This window comes from Marmota monax, unplaced genomic scaffold (genome assembly GCF_021218885.2).
Source record: "Marmota monax isolate L192 unplaced genomic scaffold, Marmota_monax_Labrador192_F-V1.1 WCK01_AAM20220418_F8-fsc00015, whole genome shotgun sequence".
NCBI lineage: Eukaryota > Metazoa > Chordata > Mammalia > Rodentia > Sciuridae > Marmota > Marmota monax.
The window spans coordinates 4,635,560-4,643,943 of NW_026692194.1; the positions used below are offsets into that span (position 1 = coordinate 4,635,560).

Sequence of the window (8,384 nt, forward strand, 5' to 3'; positions counted from 1 at the left end):
ATGGAGATTTCTTGGAAAGCTGGGAATGGAGCCACCATTTGACCCAGCTATTCCCCTTCTTGGTCTATTCCCTAAAGACCTAAAAAGAGCATGCTACAGGGACACTGCTACATCGATGTTCATAGCAGCACAATTCACAATAGCAAGACTGTGGAACCAACCTAGATGCCCTTCAATAGACGAATGGATTAAAAAAATGTGGCATTTATACACAATGGAGTATTACTCTGCATTAAAAAATGACAAAATCATAGAATTTGCAGGGAAATGGATGGCATTAGAGCAGATTATGCTAAGTGAAGCTAGCCAATCCCTAAAAAACAAATGCCAAATGTCTTCTTTGATATAAGGAGAGTAACTAAGATTAGAGTAGGGACGAAGAGCAGGAGAAGAAGATAAACATTTAACAGGGATGAGAGGTGGGAGGGAAAGGGAGAGAGAAGGGAAATTGCATGGAAATGGAAGGAGACCCTCAGGGTTATACAGTGGAGGGGGTAGAGAGAGAGGAGGGGAGGGGAGGGGAGAGGTGGGGAGGGGGGAGGGGGGAGGATGGGAAAGGCAGCAGAGCACAACAGACACTAGTATGGCAATATGTAAATCAATGGATGTGTAACTGATGTGATTCTGCAATCTGTGTATGGGGTGAAGGTGGGAGTTCATAACCCACTTGAATCAAAGTGTGGAATATGATATGTCAAGAAATTTGTAATGTTTTGAACAACCAACAATAAAAAATTTAAAAAAATAAATAAATAAATAAATATTGCGAAATTTCAGCTTCAGTATAAACTCAGTGTAATTACACAAAGAATCCCAATATAATTCTTATTTTATTTTAGAATCAAGTTTTGACAAAATGAATCTAAAATATACCTATAACAATAAATGGATACAAATCTTTCAGAAATTTCAAAAAACAGAAAAAGCAAGAGCATTTGTGATTTACAATATTAAAAAAAAAAGAAAAGATTATTTGATACAGCTTAGTATATAAAATAGAAGATATAAATATATATATAATACATAAAAATTGCACAGATATAAATCTCTACTATTTTAACTAATAAAATTAATATAGAAGTCATTTAAGAAATCACAAGAATCCATTAATACAAGAAAATCATATAATAAATTTACTAGCATAGTTAACAAACTCTGAGATAATTTACTATAATAAAATACCATAATGTAGTTGACCACATTAATATGTACAAAGATAAAGTTGGGTCGTCATGTACCTAACTTCTAAGAAGGCACTTTAAAATACCGTACCACTCTTCATTTTAACAAAAAACAATAAAATGCAAATTAAGATACTTTTAGCTCTCATCACCATCATTTCATATTATCCTGGATATAGCAGCCAAACCAACTCAACAGGAAAAATAAATTAGCAGTGTTAGAATATTGACAGTAAGAAATGCCAAAATCATTGAAAAATGACATTAGTTAAAGTGTATACCAGAAAGGCCAGATAGAGGGGGGAAAAAAGCCATTCCTAAACTGAAAAAAATAACCTCCAAATGAGTTTAATCTTCATAAAGTTCATGACATAACTGCAAAGAGAAATGGACAACTTAAGTAAAGTGGAATCACAATAACAGAACTGTGAATCTTTGGAATAGATCTTATAAGCAAAAAGAACTACAAAGAAGTGGTAGATTGTATTGATGGGTAGTCATATTTTTAGCAGCAATAGTATGGTTTTATTTTTTCCTGATATATCTCAGCACACTACATTCTGTTTTATTGTAGTGTTACATCTCTTTCCCTTTCAGTAAATCTATGCTCTGCTGCTTTCATAAAAGGTCTACTGATATATAATTGACAAATAGGAATTATACATGCTTATGGAATATAATGTTTTGATATATGAATACATTGTGAAATAGCCACCAAAATAAAGCTAATTAACACATCAAAAAAAAATTCAATAATTGCAAATATTAAGATGGATTTTTTTTTTTTTTTGGCAAATGAAAGGAATCCATGCTGAGCCAAGCCTGGTGACAACATGATATATCTCCATCAATATCAGATGTTAAAATAAAGTGAGGATATTGGAAGAATTTCAAAGATATTTGAAAAATGGCAGCATCACTGGAATAGAACTCCTTCCCAGTTGCAACTGCATTTAACGAAACACATTGGATGTCTGAGCTGTGGCATGTGTGCTAAAATCTTCCTGAGATATTATAGTCGCACCTCATGTGTCAAGTGCTAGATTGTGTGTTATTGATCATAAGGCCTGCAAGAATTCAAAAAAGAGCTCATTATCAGGGAAAGTTTTCATCTATCCAAATTTTAAAAGGATCAGTATTACAAACCTGGCACTGAAATGCTGAACTAAAGAAATGGAGAATCAAAAAGAAGTGATATCAAAAAAAAAAAAAAAAGCAAAAACTGATCTGCATCTTGCCTCCAAATGAGTAAGATCATTAAGAGTGCCCCTCAAAGAAAATCTAAAAAGAATGGCGAGGATGGTTTTGTTTACCAATAACAGAAATAACCTTCGAAAGTTTAAGTGACAAAGAGTACTCCTTGGAGGGATAACAGCAGAGTGATATTCAGCCAACTCACCTCCACATGGTTATCCTACATGTTTTTGGTTGGTTGGGGGTTTATGCTGCACCCTTTATTAAGCATTTCAGCCATCAGCCCTGGACACTAGAGTTCCTCATAGACTCCAAGGGCAAGATGCAGCTATGCCCCCCAAATGGACAAGAGCCTGTACATCATTAGTTTTGGCAACAAGTAACAGAAAATTCTGATTCAAACTGGCTTATCACAGGGATTGGCAAATGACAGCCTGTAGGTTGGCCACCTGTCTTACTGGAACACATTCACATGCATTCATATACATATTGTCTAGGGCGCTTTAGAGCTATAGTACCCGATTTGACTAGTTGGGTAGAGCCTGAAGTCTTAAAATAGTCACCATCAGTGCACTTTAAGAAAAAGTTTTAGTGACCCTGACTTCTCTAATAGGTCATGTATTATCTCATAGTTTGACTCAGTGTCAAGGTGAACTGAAAAATGCCATTAAAGAACCAGGCTTTTTAGAATTTTTTTTCATATTTTTATTGGTGCATTGTAATTATACATAATGGTGGGATTCGTCATAACATATTCACATATGCACACAACAAACAATATAATTTGGTCAACATTGTTCCCCACTATTTCCCAAGGGTTTTCAGAATTCTTGCTGTGATTTTCAGTTGTTGTCCTCTTCCCAAAATACACTCTCCCGGTGGCAGGAAAGCTGATCATGGCTATCAGGGATATGTGCTTCCTTGTTCATGTCTAGCAGAAGAAAGAGTGATTTCTCCTCTAGGCAAGGAATATAAACCTTCAATCAAATTGGGCCAATTTAGGAAATGTGCCCATTATTGGGTCAATAGTTGCCAAGGATTGCCATACACATATTGTCTTAGCCTAATCTGTGACCCCCTCCAGGGATGGGTGGGCCTAAAATAACATCAGTATGAGAAATGGAGAATGGATACTAATAAGTAAGTTTGCAAGACTTTCCAGACAACCAAATACTGGAGGACTATGGGATACCTAGGACTCTTTTTTTTTCCTCCATCTTTAAATCTCTGCTTCTGTCTTTGACTTTGATTCATTGCTTTTCCTCATCACAACCTGGTTTCTTTCACTTGTCTCAGCACACAGCAGAAAAAAATTATTGTCAATAGCTTAGATTTTTATTGGTACAGTCTTTCAACTGAATCTCTCATTTTTCCATCTTATTTTCAAGTTCCTAGGGCAAGGTTCTGGATAGCCCAGCCAGAATCTGGATCATCCTTCAAACAAAAATGGAGTCATGTTCTAGAATTTGGAAATTTTCACTATATCCATGTGGACAGTAATAGAATGAGTTAATTCTGGAATGGGGTATTGAGCAGATAAGCCAATAGATATCTGCTACAGTAGGTTTATTTCTCCATGTCAGATTAAATAGTAGAATACTTTTCATTACAGGTGATTATGCACATGAGGATTATTTTTTCATTTTGAGAAACACGGATGCTAAAGAAGAGTCATTGGAATAGGATAATTTATCTTCTATATGAAGCTACAAATGTGGGTACCTGGTATAACATTTCTGTCCCTTCATCTGCAGCACTGCCCTTGTCCTAAAGGTTCAGGATGGCAGCTAGAGCTCCTGCACACATGTCCTCAACTGTAAGCAGCAGAGAGGGAAGGGATAAGGAAGGGACAAGAGGTAAGCACCAGGTTAAGCAACCTTAATCCAAAATCTAAAATCTGAAATGTTTCAAAATCAGAAATCTCTTAAGCACTGAAAGGACCCCCCAAGTGGAAAATCCATTAATTATAATATTATATAAATTATAATTACACAATTATTAAAAATATTATATAAAATTACCTTCAGGTTATGTGTATATGAAACATAAATGAATTTGGTGTTTAGCCTTGAGTCTCATTCTCAAGATATCTCATTATGTATATGCAAATATTCCAAAAATCTAAGAAAACATGAAATCCTAAACAATTATGATCCAAACATTTTGGATGAGGGATGCGCAACCTGTAATTCTTCCTCTTAGACAAATTGCATGGGAAATAGTCTCTTTTTTCTTTTTCCTGGACATCTACATGCTCAGCTTAAAAATCGGGCTTTCTATTGCTATGGAAGAAGAGATCACATGTTAAGGGACCAATTGCAGTCTCTGCATATTGATCATTCATTTTTAGGACACATAGGCTAAAAACATTTCTTTTTTGCTGATTTATTTTTTATTGACAATAATTGTATCTACTTATAGAGTCTGTTGTGATGTTTTGATCAATGTATACATTGTCAAAAGAGTCAACCAGCCTAACTAATTTATTCATCACCTCACCAGCTTGTCTTTGTTTTTGTAGTGAGAATGTTAAAAATATATTCTCTTAGCAATTTTGAACAATACAATACATACAATACAATGCATTGCATGATGAGAATAGTTAAAATAGTTTCTTTTTAACTCAGAAAGAAAAAAAGATAGTCATGATTAAGGAACACAGAGTTTAGTAATAACACTTATATCTTGGACCCTGCTATTGAAATTTAAATACATTAAAGCAACAGAAAGATACACAAAACACAGCAAGTGTTTATTTATGTCATATATGGCCTATGAATAAAGGCAATGCTGTGTCCTAGTGAGGAATGTGACCAGTGCATGTCATTTTAGATAAATTTCAATCTAATTCTGTAGATGTTGTGGTATAAAGGAGGAGGATTAACATTCCATAAATTCAGACTCAGTCTTAGAATCATGAAATGCTAAAAAGCTATTATTTAAGCCCAGGATCCTTCTTCCACTGCTAAGCTATCAAAATGTAAATGTCCAGAATGACCGGGTATATTTGTTCAAAAAAGTGTTCCAATTCTGCTTACTACAATGATAGCTTGTAAGAACTCCAACCAAGGGTTTATAGCTTGCCTTTCAAAACATGATTGATGGTTCTAGCCTTTTCTTAGCAAGTTTCCTATGGAAAGAAGAATCACATAATCTTCTCCTTGCTACTAATGTGTGTTTTTAATGGTGACTGCCACGAGTCTGACTCAGTCAGCTTGGATTTAGAAAAAAATAATAAAGCTCAGGTCTCATGCCTGTGAGTGAATAGGGAGTATAGAAAGGGATTTTTTTAGTACCTGAAAAGTTTCAGCAAAACTAAGCGTCACTGGCGAGGGTGTGCCAGGAGTACAGGGCACCACCCTTCCTGCACTTAGGGAGTGTAAGAGCAAGGACGTCAAGTATTATTTGGTGACAAGAATAGAACATTATTCTGAGGAATAAAGTGTTATTCAAATTCTACCAAAGTACACAGATGCTGTAACATGGTAATTATTCTAAGAAAGAAAGTTTAATTTAGAAATTACCTAACCTTTTGGGTTTCTATTTTTGATGACATTTGTAATATAAATGAGCAACAAACCTGTGTCTCTCAGTCTTTTACATCAAACTCCAAACCTGATTTGCAATTTTATTTTAAGATCAGCATCCCATTTTTAGCATTTAGTCTATGTTTCAAAGATTTAAGTCCATTCTAGGCCCAGGTAACCTGCAGAGAAAGAATGGAAAAGTAAAAGGAATGAATCCTGTTGTCTTCAAGCAAGGCAAGAGTCACCATGTCACAGTGTGACTGGCCCCTTCTCCTGCGGTGCTGCCCTTAAAGGTCTGGGCAGAAGAGGAAGTCACAAAATGACTGATGTTTACTAAGTGTTAGGACTTTGACCTTTCCCTGTGAACCAACAAAATCATCAATATAGCTTTAGTTACGCTTAATTAAGTACATCCAGCAAACTCACTTTTTAATTCATTCCTTTAGCAATAATTTTTCAAGCATCTGTCTCCTCTGAGCTCTGTATACACAGAAAGATCAGAAGGAGTCCCCAATCTCAAAGAATTTTCAATCCAGTGACAATGGTATTACTTTCATTTATTGGACTAATCAGCATGCATATAGGAAATTGACAGAAAATACAAAGGATCACAAAGTTAGATGGAATAACTATTAAATTCCCCAAACTTCCTATAATGTTGTCAAATTCCTGTAATTACATTCCTCTAATGTTTTTAATTTTAAAACACAAGAGTAATTTAAAACCCTAGTGTTAAAAATTGAGTGCTAAGTTTTATTTCTTCAAATAGTATTACTTTAAGTAATAGAGCCTCCATTTTTAATAACACACGGTTGCTGTCTAAAGCATAAATCCATTATTTTAATCATAATACAAATTCTAAGTCTCATATGCTTAACACAATTATTATAGCAAATCTACTTAAGGCCTCCTAGGAGGAGGGAAAAGGGCATGAGTGAGAATATTAGAGAATAAAATAGCTTATACAATTTTAAGTCTTCCAAGGAAAAGGACAGTGAGATGAATGACCCTTTTTAACTTCTGTACCAACTACATTATCATTTGCTGCAAACCCCCCATCACACAATGCTTAGGCTTACCAGAAAATATTCTTGAGCGGGCTCAGAATTGTTAAGTCATTAGTACTTGTAGTCTGCTTCATAATACTGAGAATAGTACTTCTTGAAATGTCTCAAAAAAGAGAAGTGTTACTATAAGCACGTAACAGCTATAGCAGTCATCAGTCATCAAAACTGGTCAATGGTTTTACCCACAAACCAACTTGCTGTTAGAATCCCACCCGTTTTCAGCTAAGAAAACAGTTCACATGAATTCAAAGCCCCTAAGCGAGCTATGAATACTCAGCACTATCCAGATGGGACCTATGTCTTTTATTATCCATCAAAGAAAGTACAAAAAGAACATTAAGGAGTTGTTTTGACCATGAACCTGATCAAGTCCATCCTTAACTAACTGCCTTTTTGATTCCTCTGGAGCAGAAATACCAATGTAATGTGAATATTTTAAAAGGAGGTTACCAAAAAATAAGGGCTGTAAAGAAGAGATGGTTATCAAGTTCTTCAAAAGCAACCACCGAAGTGAACAAACTGTTGTGGGTGCTTTTAATATGTAAGTACAAAGTCATGTATGTGCTCATCTCTGTCACCAGGAAATAAGAGATAAAAATCCCCCTGAAGATTACTGAATCAACACAGATAGGACTTTTATAGACTTTTCACATTTTTGCCATTCCCATCTGAAGATATGAATTTTCATTTGTTCAAATATAGCTTTTTATTTCCTATCATGTGGCAGGCACTGATCTATCTGGTGCTTAGAATAAATCAGTGAATCTGGGCATGGGCAACTTAGTAAAACCCTGTCTCAAAATTTAAAACAATATATCAATATAAAGGGATGAAGATGTACATACAGCTAAATGGTAGAGTGCCCCTGAGTTCAATCCCCAGTGCCACAAAAAAAGGAGGAGGAGGAAGAGGAGAAGGAGATGAGGGGGGTGGAGAGGAAGGAAGAGGAAGCAATGGGGACATCAATGAACAAAGCAAAGATCCCTGTCCTTATGGAGGTTACATTTTTAGGTGGAAGACAGAAAATATAAGCATAATAAGTAATGTCATTAGGACATTAGATGGGATAAATGTGACAGGAAAAGAAAATACTAAAGCAGGATAAGGAGTCAGGAGTGCTGGGTATGCAGAGGTAAGATAAGTCCAGTTTGAAACAGGTGGCAGAGCAGGCTTCACTGGGGAGGTGAGAACTGAGCCAACAGTGAATAAGGTGAGGGTGTGGAGAGATACTTTCAGTGGGGCGGGGAAGGGGAGCATCCCAGGTGGAGGGATCAAACATGTCTGTGTTGGAGGAACAGCAAGGACACTACTGTGGCTGGGGTAGAATGGGTGAAGATGGGGTTAGCAGGAGTTGAAGCCAAAGAGATAATGGAGAGCAGGTCATTGGGACTGTGTCGACCTTCATAAGGATTTGT

The 8,384-nt window shown here is 35.9% G+C and overlaps 1 long non-coding RNA gene across 1 annotated transcript; it reads right to left on the reverse strand.

Annotated features, from left to right (window-relative positions):
• Positions 1–2,761: 2,761 nt before the first annotated feature.
• Positions 2,762–7,066, reverse strand: LOC124079913 (uncharacterized). Its single transcript, XR_006847517.2, has 4 exons — positions 6,982–7,066; positions 5,956–6,081; positions 4,098–4,189; positions 2,762–3,333 (listed from the first exon to the last, which is right to left on the reverse strand). It is a non-coding gene; the product is annotated as an uncharacterized LOC124079913 (long non-coding RNA).
• Positions 7,067–8,384: the final 1,318 nt, after the last annotated feature.